Below are 19,052 nucleotides of genomic sequence, written 5' to 3' on the forward strand. Positions count from 1 at the left end.
GGTTGATGTCTGTAAATGTACTTTATGTATTTACAGAACAAGACAACCAGTGGACGGATGCTGGAGACATTATCCCTCTTCCATGACAACCGTTACCATCATGAAACTGTTCGAAAGGCCTTTCACCATTTCTTGTCACTAACTAACTTTGACTTTGATTTTTCCTGTTATCGATGTGGATACCACCCAGCTGTGATAATAGCAGACGCCAACTGGAAACTGGCCTTTGATATCCCACGTAAGACATTGCTTTTTACATGTTGAATCCTACCATGAACTGGTGTCAAATATGCAAATATGAAGCTCAATTAAGGAATTTGTGCTTATTTACATGGGTGGTCAATATTGTAATTTATATTACGAAATTGTATCATTAAGTGTAACATCACAACTGTGTTTTCTGTGTATTTCTTAAATATCCTTGTGTTATGTGTGTCTATTTTTTTTCAGTTGGGACCTTTAAAAGACCGGATCCAGATACCATATCTGTTGAAGATCTTCAAATTGACATAGTTAAGGCATGGTCTGACTTGGACAAATCTGTTATAGCAGAGGGCCTCATATCAGGTACGTGTGTATTTGCTGGGTTGATTGTCAGCAAAGTACGGTATCAGCTTCATCACATATGTCATCTGAACAAAGGTCATGCAACACTGTTTAGATGCAATATATTTTGATGATACACATCTTATTTTAAGTGACAACTGTGGCCAACCCATACTTCACATCCACTCGTCACTCTACTTTGGCACCCTGGATGGGACAGCACACTCGAGTGGGGAACATCCTTCCAAAAACAGAGATAAAAAAAGGCTTTGAAAAAGAAAACGGACCACACAACACATCCCACTACAGACATAAACGAAGACATTATTCTTGAACTCGTTGAGTCAAAAAAGGTAGACTACATATTTGTCTGTACTCACAACACCTCAGTCAGTTTTGTTATTCCTGTTAAAATGTATATAACTATATATACGTTGTCTTGTGTGACACAGCACAATAAGAAGGATCTGCAAGATGCTTGCCTTGCCCTGGGTGTGTTGCCTGAGGGATCAATTGCTGATTTGCTGAACAGGCTCCAGGAACTTCTAAACTTTAAAGATTTACCCCCAGCTTCAAAAAGCTGGGGGTGAGTTTTTTTTTGTGTGTGTGTGTTTTTTTTTTGTTATAAATTACAAAAAAAACAGTCATCTACAACTTTCCTGTAATTTTTAGGTGGTGTTCTACACTTCTCTTGCATGCATGGTATTGTGTACTATGTCAACTTCCTTTTCTGGATGGAGTCTGCAAGAGACCACAGCGATGGGCTTCTGAGCTTCAAGTACCTGCCTACCTGCTACATATCAGATGTAGCTGGGCGAGTAGCTCGACACACCAACAACCGCACCAGACAGCTTTTCTTCCAACCACATGATGGAAGACTTTGTGCCCCAACACCAGAAAATCTAAGCAAAGCAGCACAGAAGGAATTAAAAGTTTAGATGGAGTGAGGAAAGAACATGAGATTTCCATTACCACATCAGACAGGAAACACTGTCGATCGAATGGCAGAACAACATCCAGTCACAGGGACATGTGAGAGATACTCTCTGTACGACAGATTTCACCAAACAAATCAGAAAAGACCAGAAGAGAAGCTGAGAAGCCTAAATATTTTCCCTGACCTTAAAAAAGAAGTGAACTCTGCTGTTGCAGAACAGTTCAACCGAGACCTTGCATCTGTGCCAAATGAAAGAAGCCCATTTTAAACAGACTCTGAGGGTCTTAATTCATCTGCATAATGACAAGATAAACAGGCACTTCAAAAAAGCCATGGAGGAGACGTGCAATGCCCAGCTGTCTGTTGGACTCAATGGGATGTTGGGACTTCACTGTCCTGGTAAGTTTCATCTGCATTTAAATTGAATTATGAATACTGAAGACATTGCAACAGTAGGACAGATAGGGCATAATGTCAGTGATTATTTAACTTTGGTTGTAATATAGCTGTGTGGTACTAACTACCTTAATTTAAGCTGTAGATATTTTGATCCTTTGATGTTTAAGTTGTAATGCTTTCATTTATTATTTTTATAACATATTGTTCGTGCTTCCCTTTTCATTCCTTATGTTTATATTACTTTCTTTTTAAGTGTTTTTCATTTTCAGGTTCTGTCACTTACGTTCTCTCTGCTTTATGCACTGATCTGTCAGCCTGCCAGCTTGCTCCTAATGTCAGTGGTTCCAATTTACCACATTTCTGTCTCTCTGCACTGTCAATTACCCATTTTCCACTGTTATCTGACGTGCTACTTTGTTTTCTTTTTCACTTCCACCTCAATATCTAATCTGAACAGTGTTTTCCATTACTCATAGCGTACTATTGCATAGTTATGCTTGGTCCCTGCTTATCTGCCTTTTAAGAATTGTTGTCGGTAACAGTCAAGAACTATTTATTTATGCCAGCACTGTTTTTAACTTCATAAGTAACTTAAATACTACGTTAAAACAATTAAAATGCTTTGTTTTTAGAGGGGTTGAAAAACAGTGTATCTCCAGAGCAAAAAACAAATCGCCTTCTTGACTGCGGTGTAACCTCCTCCTTCGTGGCACAGCGGTACACTGTTGATGACAACAGCAAGGTAATTAACGATCTCACAAGTCATTGTTCGCTATTTTTGAAGCAATCACAACCATGTCTTTCAAAATCTATGTATCAAGGAGAAACTGAAGACCTTATTGTCTGGACACCGGGATGAAAACCAAGCCTTGGCACATGCAACCAGACGATTCCCTGTGTCAATAAAAGACATAGCAAGTGTATGCCCCCCAGAGTTGTTGGAAGAGTCATCATTGCTTATGCCATGGTTGACAGATGATGTAAGTGTACTAAAAACAACTTTTTTGGAGTCACATGTTATTTACCTGTCTGCTATGTAATTGCTAAGGTGTAATATTTATAAATTTTAGGCTGTAAACTATCGAGTAGCACAACTGGCCAAAGAAAGTAACGTAAGTATTAAATGTCGAAACCTCAATTAATTCCTCTCTCATCAACTTCATCCCTTGTTGATGAGAGACTGGAAAAAATCCTCTTGGTTCCGGGCAGTGGACTTGGAGACCAACACATGATCACAGAGGTAATTCTGCCAGAGGTGAGCTTGAGTCCATAAAACAGGAAAAGACAAAGCAAGTACCGAAAACATGGGGTTGTAAGTGTGAATGGGCTTGAGGACATAACCACTTTTCTAAGTAACTGTGTATTTGTAGTGGACAAAACACTGGCAAGGATGACGGGTTCTAAAAGATCAGAAAAATAAAAAAGAAAGGGAATATTTGATTGACTAACTTGAATAAGTAACCAACTTAAACAAAGTCCCCCTGTTGAGTCGTTTTATTAAATTAGGTACCAATATTCAAATGGCTTCCAACACCTCCAGGCGGTCTCTTGTCTGAATAACTTCTAAACAACAAAACAAGTGTAAAACGACAAATCAGACAAATATTTAATTGGGCACCCATTTTTTTAAATTTTTTTTGAAGTTATGTGGTGTGATTTGTAGCTGATGTGAATTGCAGAATAATAATCAAAAGTTGGATTGCATGGTAATAATACATCACAGTATTATAAAAATGACCGTAAATGAACATAGAAATGTGACTTTATTTGTAATTTCATAACAGCTGTTCTTTTTATTGATATCAATAAGATTTTATTTTTTTTTTGTAGGCTGTGATCCATTGGCTGCAAGGTAGCATCAATCTTTGCCGCTACCAAGCGGAGATGGTGCTTCTGAGGACCGTCAAGGACAATGAGGGGTAAATAACAATTGTGGGTGCAGACCGTATACCACAGTCATGATAGAATGCAGAACTGGCTCACACCCGTCCCTCTTTTGTTTTATTTCCAGAGATCAGAAAGTACAACAAAAGCTTGATACATAAACAATTGGTTCATTTAATGACATTGGTTTTTGAATGTAAGGGGTTTTGACACACTTGTTATATAACACTACTGTTATGTCAAAGGAAATATGATCTCTTAATGTTAGCTAAATCGCCAATCTGTAATAACAGGTAACACTATACAGTACACATATATAATACCCACAGTAATCTATATAATTTTCTGCAGGAAAGCTCTATCCTTGTTGACAGCCAGGTTGCAGCCGACTGGTGCCGACAACAAAACTTTGAGGGGAGAGTAACGCTTCCTGTTGTTCTGGACTATGACAAGCAAGAACAAGCAGAAGCTCTTCAGGCCCTCAAGAGTTGGGATGAAAACTCTCCAGCAGAACATTTTACATTTGTTTTTGAACAGAAGGAGGACTACGAAAAGTTCTGTTGCAACATAGTGGATAACATGGAATTTAAGATTTTTGCAAGATTTGAATAAGTAATGCTAATAAATATATTATTTAAAAGTAACCATATGTCTTCATTGCTGCAGCCTCTCCCCATCTGAAAAAGAGGTGGGGGGTGGGAGGAGACACACACTAATCAGTATAGCTTAAGAATTTATTTACAACTACGAAAACCTGACCTCATTTTAAACCACCAGTATCCCGTGGAACTATGTCATACCCTGGTATTCTCTGACATCCGCATGGCCACGGGCTTCCACAGGGCAATTTCTGAGTAAGAATTCAAAATAGCCATCAATGTTGTGTTACAAACCAGCTACTTGTGGAATGCCTCTTTCCTTACAGCATGTTAAATACATAGAAAACACTATTTGAGACATTGTTTCCAAAGAACATGCAATCCCTTAATTAAATGTTTTATACGGTTTAATAAGCAATAGTGTCACAATTAGAAATCAATAATTTACTAAGAGGCAGTATAAGTGATCAGTTTGCCGAAAACCGGCATTGACATCCTGTAAAACACTGACATCGTACTGACACCCAACTGGCAGCTGCCAGCAAAACAGTGACATCCTAAAGCAGTTAAAGGCTTTTTTCCCCCTTTGAGTAAATGTCTCTTAATTAAATGTTTTCTACGGTTTAATAAGCAATAGAGACACAATTTTAAATCAATAATTTACTAAGAGGCAGTATAACTGATAAGTTTGCCGAAAACCGGCATTGACATCCTGTAAAACACTGACATCGTACTGACACCCAACTGGCAGCTGCCAGCAAGACAGTGACATCCTAAAGCAGTTAAAGGCTTTTTTCCCCCATCAAGTAAATGTCTCTTAATTAAATGTTTTCTACAGTTTAATAAGCAATAGAGTCACAATTAGAAATCAATAATTTACTAAGAGGCAGTATAAGTGATCAGTTTGCCGAAAACCGGCATTGACATCCTGTAAAACACTGACATCGTACTGACACCCAACTGGCAGCTGCCAGTAAAACAGTGACATCGTAAAGCAGTGAAAGGATTTTTGTCCTCTTTCAAGTTAATGTCTCTTAATTAAATGTTTTCTACAGTTTAATAAGCAATAGAGTCACAATTTTAAATCAATAATTTACTAAGAGGCTGATAAGTTTGCTGAAAACCGGCATTGACATCCTGTAAAACACTGACATCCTACTGACACCCAACTGGCAGCTGCCAGCAAAACAGTGACATCGTAAAGCAGTGAAAGGATTTTTGTCCCCTTTCAAGTTAATGTCTCTTAATTAAATGTTTTCTACAGTTTAATAAGCAATAGAGTCACAATTTTAAATCAATAATTTACTAAGAGTCAGTATAACTGATAAGTTTGCCGAAAACCGGCATTGACATCCTGTAAAACACTGACATCGTAAGGCAAGGCAAGGCAATTTTATTTATAGAGCACAATTCATACACAGGGCAATTCAAAATGCTTTACAGCAACATAAAATCACAAGAAGGCAATAAAACCATTAAAAAGGAATAAAAAAAAATAAAAGAAAGAAATTAAAAAAGAAAGAAATTTAAAACCCATTAAAATAATCATTAAGTAATTAAAAAGTGAAGAGTGCAGATAAAATACTTTCAGGTGTCATATGCACAGCTAAATGAACTGTTTTCAGCCTGGATTTAAACATTGTCAGAGTTGAGGCCTGTCTCACATCTTCTGGAAGACTGTTCCAGATTTTAGGGGCATAAAACTGAAACGCAGCCTCACCTTGTTTAGTCCTGACTCTGGGCACCAGCAGGAGACCCCTCCCTGAGGTTCTCAGAGCCCGAGTTAGTTCATATGGCTCTAACATGTCAGAGATGTACTTTGGCGCTTGACCGTGAAGAGACTTGTACACAAGCAGAGCTGTTTTAAAGTCTATTCTTTGAGCGACAGGAAGCCAGTGCAGAGACCTGAGCACTGGACTAATATGGTCGTATTTCCTGGTTCTAGTCAGGACTCGAGCAGCAGCGTTCTGGATGTACTGCAGCTGTCTTATAGCCCGTTTAGAGAGCCCAGTGAGCAGGCCGTTACAGTAGTCTAACCTGCTGGAGACAAACGCATGGATCAGTCTCTCTAAGTCTGGTTTAGACACTATTCCTTTGATTCTGGCAATGTTTTTTAGATGGTAAAAAGCTGCTGATGTTACTGATTTAATGTGGCTGTTAAAGTTCAGGTCTGAGTCCAATATTACCCCGAGATTTCTAACTTGATAGTTAGGTTTTAGAGAGAGAGTCTCAAGGTGACTGATAACACTTTCTCTTTGTTTCTGTGGGCCACAGACAATGATTTCGGTTTTGTCTGAGTTTAGCTGGAGGAAATTGTTTTGCATCCACACACTGATCTGATCGTACTGACACCCAACTGGCAGCTGCCAGCAAAACAGTGACACCCAAGTGACACCCAGTGGCCTGCCACCGGAAGTGTCACTACTAGATGCCAGTGCCACAAATTGAGCTCGGCCTTGCTGAGTGAAACTTGTCCTCACCTGTCGCTGTTGTTCTGAATCAGCTGTCCATCCTGTCTTTTAAACTCCTCACGCCACGCCCACGTCCATCCCGCGTCAATTGCTTTCACATCAAACTTGGCTCGGCAAAAAGACTAGGGTCCGACGAGGGTCAAATGGCGAGTCGAGTTGACACGCCAGCCCGGATCGTCTTTTTTTAATTTAGTCTTAGTCTTAGTCACAATGTCGAAAATCAATTTTAGTCTAAGTCATATTTAGTCATTGCCTTCCCAATTTAGTCTTAGTCACAATGTCGAAAATCACTTTTAGTCTTAGTCAAATTTTAGTCATTTTAGTCATTTTAGTCAACACTGTACATAATAGAACTTCTCCGCACACGGCGGCGTGATCAATCATTATCATGCAGGTTGTTTTGTTGTCCTTCGCGTTGTAAATGAAATGGTTCCATACATCCAGGCGTTGTTTTCGCCCAGCTCCAACAAACCGTATACCGGTATCCGAGCCCGACGCCATGACTGGATTGCAAAGTTGAACTAGCTACGGTTAAGTTATAGCTAGCTACCGGCTACGTTACTTGACATGGGAAGGGCCTAAACTCAACTGAACTCGACTCACTGAACTACTACTGATTGAGCCGCGCAAAACACTGTGAGACAGGCGCCGTGCAGGGACAAACAGGGCAACAGCGCGTAATCTTCTATGAAGTTCAAGTGTAGTGAAGACACTGGACTAAATTATATCAGGCGTTAGTTCAGGGGTTAACACAAAGTTCACACTGGGGTGCCGGCCAGAACACCAACTTAAGGCCAATCAGACTTCCAGAGGGTCCAAAGGAAGAGGCAGGTTAATGATGGTTCAGGTGATTTATTTCCCTTTTGTTGCAGGCAATAAGGTCATGTGTGTGGTTTCCTATCAAAAGAACAACAACAAATACCCAAATGAATAAAGAATAAGCTCTTTCTCTCTAATAAAGGAGTACTGAAATTACTACATCTTCATTTGCCTCTAAATCCCACTATCACAGTCCTAAACACACTTCACCTGACTTATTATTATTAAACACATCAACAACATCACATGGTAACATGGTAACATTACCTAACACTCACTGTAAACATCACACTAATGAGTCGGAGCGGTAACAACAGACATAACACGTGACGTGGCGTACACTCAGAGGCAGGTGAGCTAAATGCTACAACTAGCATATACATGGCGAGTTACACATCAAAGCAACAGAAGCTAGAGAATACCCCTAGAGTCAGCGAGAGCAGGGGCGGAAGATGACTCACTGGCAGACTACATGGCAACTGACACTGGAACGAACATGACTAAGAGGTGGATACGCGACTCAGTGAAGGATAGGGGCACGGGCCTATTCTCTAGGGCTAGAATTGACCAGAATAGTTCTCAGAGGAAAGAGAGCGTAAATAAAAGTGGTAGACTAGAGGGAAGTAAGCTTCAGGTTTGTCCTTGTAGCTGGCAGAAAGTAACATCAGTAAGAGGCCTTAAAATGCATCAGGGAAGAAAGAGATGTGTGGTAAAAGAAGGGCAGTGTGGCCGCATCGATCAGTACTTTTTAAGAAGTCAATCGAGTAAGTCGGATGAAGTCCAGCGGCAGGTAGAAAACCACAGTCCGAAGGATATCAATAACACAGCTATGGAGGTGGATGAGGAGGTTCTAAGAAGGGATGTAGCTGATACTGAGGTGAACAGGCCAGTTAGAGAGAGAAATATGGAGCTAAGTGGCCTAGGGCAAATAGTTACAAAGAATGGGAGGCAGTCAATAAAGATTTGTCAATAATATTGGGTAGGTTAGGAGGAAATGCAAGTGATAGGCTAGAGAAGATGGGAGATATAATTTATTCCTATGGTGTAGAGAGATTTGGGGTGCAAGATAGAAAGAGGGTTGAAACAGTACATTTAGGTAAGTCTAGACGGCAAAAAGAGATGGAGAAATTGGTTAAGGAAAGAAGAAATTTAAGAAAGCAGTGGAAAAAAGCTACAGAAGAAGAGAGAGAGGGAATTAATGTTTTGCAGGAAGAACTGAGAGGCAGGCTAGCAATACTTAGAAGGGCTGAATGTCTTAGGAAAAAGAGAAAGAAGAAAGAATATGTTAGGACGGCATTTTATAGGGACCCGTTCAAGTTTGTTAAAGGGTTGTTTAACCAGGAAAAGGGAGGGCAGCTTGAGGCAACAAAGTTAGAGGTGGAAGAGTATCTAAGAAATACATATTCAGATCTTGAGCAGCGTAGAGTAGTAGGCCTTCCACCTGACATGCCACCGTTAGGAGAGATAGCTCATAAGATGGATGTTAGACCACCTAGGTGGAAGGAGGTTGAGGAGGTAGTCAGGCGTGCAAAGGCTTCGTCGGCCCCAGGGCCAAATGGAGTCCCCTACCGGGTTTATAAAAGTGCACCTGATATCCTAAAGTTTTTGTGGAGGCAATTAAGAATAGTTTGGGAGAAACAGGTTATTCCTAGAGCATGGCGTAGGGCAGGAGGCGTTCTTATTCCAAAGGAGAAAGAGTCCTCGGACCTGAGTCAGTTCCGGATGATCTCTCTCCTAAATGTAGAGGGGAAGATTTTCTTTAGTTTGGTTGCACAGAGATTAGCTAGTTATTTAGAAAAGAATAGCTTAATAGATACTACTGTGCAGAAGGCAGGAATACCTGGTTTCGCAGGGTGTTTAGAGCACACTAGCATGATTTGGCATCAGATTCAGACAGCCAAGATTGAGAAAAAAGACTTGCATGTTATATTTCTAGATCTAGCAAATGCATTTGGTTCAGTGCCACATAGCCTTATTTGGGAAGCATTTGAGTATTTTAGAGTGCCTGTAGTAGTGGTTAACTTAGTAAGAGCATATTTTCAAGATATTAGACTGTGCTTAAGTACAGCAGGTTTCACAACAGGTTGGCAGAGGCTAGAAATAGGCATTATGGCAGGGTGTACAATTTCTCCATTAGCATTTACAATGGCCATGGAGATAATTATTAGAGCTTCCAAGTGGGTTGTAGGAGGAGAGAGACGTCAGGATGGCATGCGCCTTACGCCAATTAGAGCATACATGGATGATATGACGTTAGTGACTTCAACAGTACCATGTATGAAGAGAATACTTGAGAGACTTGATAAAAATCTAAAGTGGGCTGGGATGAAAATCAAACCTACTAAGTCTAGAAGTATCTCAATAAGTAGAGGGAAATTAAGTGATAGAAAGTTTGTAATAGATGAAGAAAGCATTCCAATAATAAGGGAAAAGGCAGTGAAGAGTTTAGGCAGGTGGTACCAGGCAGACATGAATGATGGAAAGCAGTCAGTGCAGTTTCGTGAAGATGTTGTTGAGGGACTGGATAGAATAGATAAATCAGAGCTTCCAGGAAAGTTGAAGCTGTGGTGTCTGCAATTTGGATTGTTTCCTAGGTTGATGTGGCCACTGTCTGTGTATGAGATTACATTATCTGTTGTAGAAAAAATGGAAAGATTAGTTAGCTTTTATATTAGGAAGTGGCTAGGTGTTCCTAGATGCTTAAGTACTGTGGCACTGTATGGGAAGGGCATACTCCAGCTCCCAGTGTCTAGTCTAGTAGAGGAGTTTAAATGTACTAAAGTTAGGACAGAGCTCCTGTTAGCTGGGAGTAAAGATGTGGTAGTTAGTAAGGTGGTTCCAAACCCAACCAAGGGGAGGAAGTGGAAACCAAGATTGGCAGCTCAGGAGGCAGAAGCAACTCTTAGACATACAGAGATTGTGGGCAATGTGCAAATAAGCCGGGGAGGCTTGGGGCTTGGCCCAGGCAAACCAGTGTGGAGTAGAGCAGGTCCCAAGGAGAAGAGAAAGCTAGTTGTTGAGCAGATTCGTAGACAGGAGGAAATGTTAAGGGGTGCAAAGGCAGTGGCTCAGGCTAAGCAGGGACGGTGGGTGAATTGGGAAGGTGTAGAAAAGAAAAAGCTTAGTTGGAAAGAGCTGTGGAGTATGGAGGAAAGGAGTATTAGATTTTTGATAGGGGCAACATATGATGTATTGCCTACTCCCCAGAACCTAAAACTCTGGGTAAATGGAGACGCGTTATGTTCGTTATGTTCAGGTACTGCAACTCTAAAGCATATTTTGTCAGGTTGTAAGGTTAGTCTGTCACAAGGCCGGTATACATGGCGACATGCAGTGGCGGTCCGACACTGATTTACGCCCCGGGCGAAACCCGGTGCTGGTGCCGCCCCCCTCCCCCCTCCCCCCCTCCCCCTCCCCCTCCCCCCTCTCACCCTCACTTTTTTTTTTTTTTTTTGGGATCGTTTTTTTTTTTTTTTTGTATTTTTTATTTTTTTTTTGTACCTAACCCCCCCCCCCCCCGCGATGCCGGCCCGGGCGCCTGCACCTCTGTGGCCGAAACGCAGTCCCGGTCCGACACTGATTTACGGCTGGCGCCCCCAACCCCCCTACTGCTCACAGAAAGACACTTCACTGTGCGTTGTGGTGGGAGCATCGGTGTAGTGTAGTGTTAGGTTAGCAGACTGACCTGTCTTTATTTCGTTCTCCGTCCGTTTTCACCCGTTTGGTCCATCACCACCTGTAATACTGTGCTGGCTCATTCTGTCTTCTTCACTTTTCCATTAGTACTATTATTGATACCACGTTCGTCGCCCTCTGGCACAGAAACACCTCCAATATCTTTCTGTCCGTATCCATCAGGAGAACGAGCCCAGTACAAATGTTTTGGTCAAAATCCTCACTTTAGGTCCACCAAAAGCATGAATATGCAGCGTAAATGTTGCCGCATCGAAATAACACGACGTTTATTTGCGTAATTAATTATTTCCATCCACACGAAATGCCATCAAACATCCTGTTTTCTGTGTTTATTTGAAAGCCGCGCGCGTTCATCCCCCTCGCTAAACATGTCCTGTTTCAGCAGTCAGGTTGCTGGGTGATTTCTACAACAGCTTCAGCCAATGATGGCCAGGCCCTGCGTAAAGCGCTTCCCCTCGCTCCATCGCATTTCTTTCCTATTGGTCAACGGAGCCCAGCTCAAAGAGAGGCTTCCTTCAAGCCATGAGGAAAAGGCTCATATGTAGTTTTTCCTGTAGAATAATCTACAGTGATCGTTTAAGAAAAAGTGCAGTTTGCAGGCGTTCCTTCAGGCAAATCACCAGGAATGCTAAGGGGTTAAGGCAGTTATGATACTTTATTGTGTCATAATGATAATGATTACACTTGACACTTTTTTTGTTATCACCCTGTGAGTGAATGAAAGGCTTGAAATCACAAATGACCGACCAAGGGGAAAAATACAATCAACAAAAGGAAAAAAAAAACATAATAATAACAGTAATAATAGTAATAGTAATAGTAATAATAATGCACTCTCATTCAAAACTATTCATTAATAATAAAAAAAAATATATATTGAATCATCCCCCCTCCCCCCTGCACAAACTCTGCACTGTGCTGCGTTGCTCACCTAACACGAGAGGTGAGAGTCTCAGGAGGGGGCGCCGAAAACAACTGTGGCCGAAACGTGTATTGATGATGTGTGATCTGAGTCTGAGTATGGCCAAGGGGAGGAGGGGAAGATGGGGGCGCCACGATTGCGCCCCCCAAAAACCCCCCCCCCAAACCCCTCTCGATCTTTTTTTTTTTTTTTACATTTTTTTTTTTACATTTTTAAAAAAAAAATTTTTTTTTTTTTTCACTCCCCCGTGATGCCGCCCCCCACGCGATGCCGCCCCGGGCGCATGCCCGGTCTGCCCGCCCCTAGGACCGCCCCTGGCGACATGACCAAGTATTAAGAAGTTTAGCTGCAGGTATTGAAGATAAACGAAGGCAGGTAAACTTAGGAGGGTCCAAGGTACAGAGCAGTGGCGGTCCGACACTGATTTACGCCCCGGGCGAAACCCGGTGCTGGTGCCGCCCCCCTCCCCCCTCCCCCCCTCCCCCTCCCCCTCCCCCCTCTCACCCTCACTTTTTTTTTTTTTTTTTGGGATCGTTTTTTTTTTTTTTTTGTATTTTTTATTTTTTTTTTGTACCTAACCCCCCCCCCCCCCGCGATGCCGGCCCGGGCGCCTGCACCTCTGTGGCCGAAACGCAGTCCCGGTCCGACACTGATTTACGGCTGGCGCCCCCAACCCCCCTACTGCTCACAGAAAGACACTTCACTGTGCGTTGTGGTGGGAGCATCGGTGTAGTGTAGTGTTAGGTTAGCAGACTGACCTGTCTTTATTTCGTTCTCCGTCCGTTTTCACCCGTTTGGTCCATCACCACCTGTAATACTGTGCTGGCTCATTCTGTCTTCTTCACTTTTCCATTAGTACTATTATTGATACCACGTTCGTCGCCCTCTGGCACAGAAACACCTCCAATATCTTTCTGTCCGTATCCATCAGGAGAACGAGCCCAGTACAAATGTTTTGGTCAAAATCCTCACTTTAGGTCCACCAAAAGCATGAATATGCAGCGTAAATGTTGCCGCATCGAAATAACACGACGTTTATTTGCGTAATTAATTATTTCCATCCACACGAAATGCCATCAAACATCCTGTTTTCTGTGTTTATTTGAAAGCCGCGCGCGTTCATCCCCCTCGCTAAACATGTCCTGTTTCAGCAGTCAGGTTGCTGGGTGATTTCTACAACAGCTTCAGCCAATGATGGCCAGGCCCTGCGTAAAGCGCTTCCCCTCGCTCCATCGCATTTCTTTCCTATTGGTCAACGGAGCCCAGCTCAAAGAGAGGCTTCCTTCAAGCCATGAGGAAAAGGCTCATATGTAGTTTTTCCTGTAGAATAATCTACAGTGATCGTTTAAGAAAAAGTGCAGTTTGCAGGCGTTCCTTCAGGCAAATCACCAGGAATGCTAAGGGGTTAAGGCAGTTATGATACTTTATTGTGTCATAATGATAATGATTACACTTGACACTTTTTTTGTTATCACCCTGTGAGTGAATGAAAGGCTTGAAATCACAAATGACCGACCAAGGGGAAAAATACAATCAACAAAAGGAAAAAAAAAACATAATAATAACAGTAATAATAGTAATAGTAATAGTAATAATAATGCACTCTCATTCAAAACTATTCATTAATAATTAAAAAAAATATATATTGAATCATCCCCCCTCCCCCCTGCACAAACTCTGCACTGTGCTGCGTTGCTCACCTAACACGAGAGGTGAGAGTCTCAGGAGGGGGCGCCGAAAACAACTGTGGCCGAAACGTGTATTGATGATGTGTGATCTGAGTCTGAGTATGGCCAAGGGGAGGAGGGGAAGATGGGGGCGCCACGATTGCGCCCCCCAAAAACCCCCCCCCCAAACCCCTCTCGATCTTTTTTTTTTTTTTTACATTTTTTTTTTTACATTTTTAAAAAAAAAAATTTTTTTTTTTTTCACTCCCCCGTGATGCCGCCCCCCACGCGATGCCGCCCCGGGCGCATGCCCGGTCTGCCCGCCCCTAGGACCGCCCCTGGTACAGAGAGTTGCAATTCAGTTTGTTCAAGAGGGGGAGAAAGTTAAAAAGACGATAAGGAGGCACGGCAGCTTGGAGGATGCTTGTGATTGGGAGATGCAGGTAGATTTAGGAAATAAGCTTGTTGTTCCCCAGGAAATAGCCTCTACAAACTTAAGGCCTGATATAGTCTTGTGGTCTAGGAGTAGAATGAGAGTCTATTTCATAGAGCTGACTGTTCCTTGGGAGGAATTGGTAGAGGAAGCATATGAAAGAAAAAAGCTTAGGTATGTGGAGTTGGGGGCAGAAGCAGAGCAGCGAGGATGGAAGGTTAGAATTTGTCCAGTGGAAGTAGGATGTAGAGGATTTGTTGCAAAGTCTGTTGTCTCATTGTTGAGGGAGCTGGGTGTAACTGGACAGAGTGTGAGAAAAATAGTGCAGGAGGTTTCAGATAAAGCATTACAATCCAGCCAGTGGATTTGGATTAGAAGATGCAATAGCAGCTGGGGGCCCAGCAGGGGGAGCACTTAGGGTAAACAGACTTTTGAAAAAGCAAAGAAGAAGTTCAAGCTATTTAAGTGGAGGGTTTGGCACATGTGATCCTTTTGAAACCAGGCGGCCATTTTGGGTGAGTTGGCTTGGAGTGAGTTGTATGGATTTGTTTTTGCTGGTATTTTAGTGATTATAGGACTATTTAGGTGAGTTTGTCTGCTGAATCTGCTAGTGTGTCTTGTCCTTCCTCCACCTCTGGCACCCTCTATATTTTCACTACCCCTACCCGAACCAGGGTTTGAATCCCATTCCTGCTTTTCTTACCTCTTTTATTTCTTCCCCCTACCCGAACCAGGGTTTGCATCCCCACCCCGCTGTGACTGGTGTGCAGTTGGTGAGACTGAGTTGTATGGATTTGTTTTTGCTGGTATTTTAGTGATTATAGGACTATTTAGGTGAGTTTGTCTGCTGAATCTGCTAGTGTGTCTTGTCCTTCCTCCACCTCTGGCACTCTCTATATTTTCATTACCCCTACCCGAACCAGGGTTTGAATCCCATTCCTGCTTTTCTTACCTCTTTTATTTCTTCCCCCTACCCGAACCAGGGTTTGCATCCCCACCCCGCTTTAACTGGTGTGCAGTTGGTGAGAGGCTGAGGTAGATTATGGTCGTTGTGGTGTGAGGGGCAGTGTTGGCTGGCATTAGGGGGGTGACTCTGGGACGCCAGTGGTCATTGTCTAGCCTCCTGGAGGTGTCGTGGGCCCAACTAGACGAAACACTGATGAAAGGAGGTTCCCACCTGATGACCCCAATGATATGTTGGTCAGCACTGCTCATTGATCTATATAATACGGAGTGTAGGGAATTATTCACTGAGTCTGGTCCTTTATTTTATTTTTTATTTTCTTTAGCACAAGTTTCTTGTGTTTATATTGAATACAGCCATACTCACGTTTCATTTACGCACACACCACTTGCCGGGACATTAATCAACAGCTCGATCTTCCCTCTGTCGACTCATAAGAGCACACACCTGTTCTAACCGAGCACCGACAGTTACGCTACATGACCAGCAGGGGGCCGCTCCGCTCTGAACTGACCAACACAATACGTCTATAAACGTAACAAATCTCAACTTTGGAGCCTTTTCTACATCAAGAAACACTTATATTAACAATTACAAATTAATTATAAACAATTACATTTTTTAATGTCCATTCGTCCATGGCTTGTAAATTTCGTCTTGTCTAAGTCTCGTTAACGAAAATAATTTTTTATTCTCGTCATATTTTTATTTTCTGGAAGCAATTTTGTGCGTCATCGTCTCGTCATCGTCACGGGAAAAAGGGGCGTTAACGAAATATTTTCGTCATCGTCCTGGTTGACGAAAATAACACTGCAGCGGACACACTAAATTCGCGAATTAAACGCGGGTTCTTCCTCAGTGTGAAATGGACTAGAGTCTCTCCAACGTGTCTGGGGTCTTCCCCGGGGTCTCCTCCCAGTGGGACGGGCCCGGAACACCTCACCAGGGAGGCAGTGTTCGAACTATGCCGAGATTTTCGGGGGGTCCCATTTTTTTCTCGAAGGGGGGGGGGGCGTTGCTTGCTCTTGCGCTTGACTCAGAGCGCGGATCTCGAAAACACATGAGAAGCCTACATACAGAATCATACGCGGACAGCACAGCTTTATGCCAATTACGCATACAGGCTCCACACCTCCACACACGCAGCGCGTCTGCAATCATAACTCATCAGGGGAAATCATGTCCGTTGGCATGCTCAAAAACAACATTGCGTCAACAATAATTCCACACGCAAGAAAAACACAGGCAACATAGGCCTACTCAACACATCCACCAAAGATCACTGGAAATCAATTCACATCGGCATACACAATAAAACAACCAATCTTGCACAGCAACAAGCGTCAACAAACAAATAGGCACCACAAACATGAACGAATCCATCAAGCGTTTCCAAACCCAGCATATAGGAATAGTTAAATGCATGTCTTACCTTAAAGCAGAATAGACCACAAAGGCCTTGGCTCGTCTTCCTTGGCTGTTGGTCCAGAAACCCATGACGTGGACAGGCGATGACCTGATTTAATCCATGATGTGATGAAGGGTGCTGGGTCAAAACGCTCCAGTGGGGGTCCATTTAAATCCACAAAAAGTAGCGATGACAGGCTTTTCTCACGCAGTCTGTTGCGGGTTTTACTGTTCGTATTATTGGCGACCGAAAACCCCCTTTCATACTCTGACGAGGTTGGGAGATATGTCCTGCTTGCTGTACACAGCTTTTCCAGGGTTTTGCCCGGAGCGCCACCTTGCAACTTCCAGTCACGAAACTCATCCACTGCCTCTTTAGCCGACTCGCCTAGTGTGTTCGCTAGTTTCCGTACTTCATGTTCTCCATACATGATTAACGCATTGCGGTCTTTTGGCCAGAAGTGCTTTTCCAGGGGTTTCAACCTCTGGACAAGGTCCGACTCTGGCATGCGCATTTTAAGTCCGTCAATCACCAACTGATAGAACTGGCGCCGGTTAATTTTCTCCCTGCTCTCGGACAGTTCCACATCTTTAAACAGGCCCACGGACGCGCGTTGTTCGGCCTTCAGTGTGGATTTCCCTCCGCTCTCTTTCATGGCTGTCAGGACATCCACTGTCTGCTGAATGTGGTGAGTGGCATCCACTAGGGATAAGTCTCTCCGCTGGAGTTTTAATGATAGGCCCTGCAGCTCACATAGCATATCTTTTATGCACGCCAGATCCATTAAAAACCCTGTGTGTGTGAGATGTTTGTATAGCCCCAGGAATTTTTTTCTCTCTGTGTCATTTCGACCCGGATCTTCACTTGCTGTTTTGAAGTGGCGCGCTAATGCGGGGTAGTTGTTCCACACTGCTCTCATGGTGTTAAAGCTACGAGCCACCCATCGTATAGTGAATATTTGGCCGATTCTCAAAACCTGCATATTGAGGTCAGCAGCCGCAGCCTCAAGCAAGCGTGCATTCTTTGCGGACTGGTGGTACAGAGCATAGAGCTTGGAGATAAAAATCTCTAAGTGGTTACATCCAGCAACCTCCTTGAGTGCGTCATTGACAGCCAATTCAAGGCGGTGGGCGAGACAGTGGATTGACTGTATGTTGGGGAGATCGCGTTTCAGCCTCGCAATCAGCCCAGTGGTTTTACCGGTGAGGACTGCAGCACCATCTGTGGCGATGCTAATGAGGTTCGGACCCAAAAACTCGTCATCTAACCCAGCTTGGCGCAAACTCTGTCTCAAACTATTGTAAATGGATTCTGCATCTGTGCCCTGTGTCAGCTCTGCAATGTCCAAAAATACATTGTCCACGTCTCCTTTCCAACTCACGTCACACCTTACATAAATAATGAGATAGGCACGTCCGTGCACTGTGCTCTCATCAATGGTTAGGCTGATTCTTGAATTCATTTCCTTTATGTTTGAAACTAACTTTCTTCTCATTTTCTGCGCAATATGACCAATAATTTCAGCACATGATTTGTCTGACCCACTTTTGCCCCATTCAGCTCTTGCAATTTCATTATAGCAGGTAGCTTCTGATAGGCTAGCCTTTCCTTGGCCACCATATAGGCCGATCTAAAGGACAGTGCCGTTTCTTCTGTCGCTTTGGCATTAATCGCAATAACTCTGTTGGGTAGAATGTCCTTTTGCTTGGTTTCGGTAATCTCGACTACCCTTCTGTGCGCGTTGCTATCCCTATGTTTGTATATTTTTTTACGTAACCCGAATTGTGTCTGGGTACTTACATCCCCTTGTATCCATTCCTCAGACAGGTGTGTGCCACTTCCAATTTCCGAAGAAAGGGTTTTTGTGTCCCGGCAGACAGAGCATCCCAACTTGCCATCCTTTGTAAACAGCCAGGGGTTTTGAGACATCCACTCTGTCCACTGCTGGCTCGTCCAGATGCTCGGGTGAGAGAGGGCCATGGACGTGGACTCACCGGCAGATAGCTCCACGCTGCCTGCTCGATCCTGCTGCATGCTGACCGTGGGTCCGGCGTTCCCAGTAGTGCAGGTGGTTGTGGACACTTGTCCACTGTCATCTGCTGACTGAACATCTCGTTGTTCCTCGGAACTTTTGCTTTTCTTAAAAAATCCAAATTTGGAAAGAGTGCCTTGCTGTGGTTTAGCCATTGCTAACACTTACATGATCTGACTGAAGATGGAATGATTAAAAAAAGCACTTTCTCAAACTTCGGCTACACCCACAACATACATTGTATCAAAACGAGCGTGGGAAAGAGGCACAACCAC

At 43.1% G+C, this 19,052-nt stretch overlaps 1 protein-coding gene across 1 annotated transcript in view; it reads right to left on the reverse strand.

Moving 5' to 3' along the window:
- Positions 1-16,871, reverse strand: part of sub1b (SUB1 regulator of transcription b) — a 43,667-nt gene extending 26,796 nt beyond the window's left edge. Inside the window, exon 1 of the mRNA XM_075468118.1 lies at positions 16,866-16,871. The gene's annotated coding sequence lies outside the window, so the exon portion shown is untranslated. The remainder of the gene's footprint in view (positions 1-16,865) is intronic.
- Between the last annotated feature and the right edge of the window lie 2,181 nt (positions 16,872-19,052).

The sequence above is a fragment of the Odontesthes bonariensis genome, chromosome 6 (assembly GCF_027942865.1).
Source record: "Odontesthes bonariensis isolate fOdoBon6 chromosome 6, fOdoBon6.hap1, whole genome shotgun sequence".
NCBI classification, from domain to species: domain Eukaryota; kingdom Metazoa; phylum Chordata; class Actinopteri; order Atheriniformes; family Atherinopsidae; genus Odontesthes; species Odontesthes bonariensis.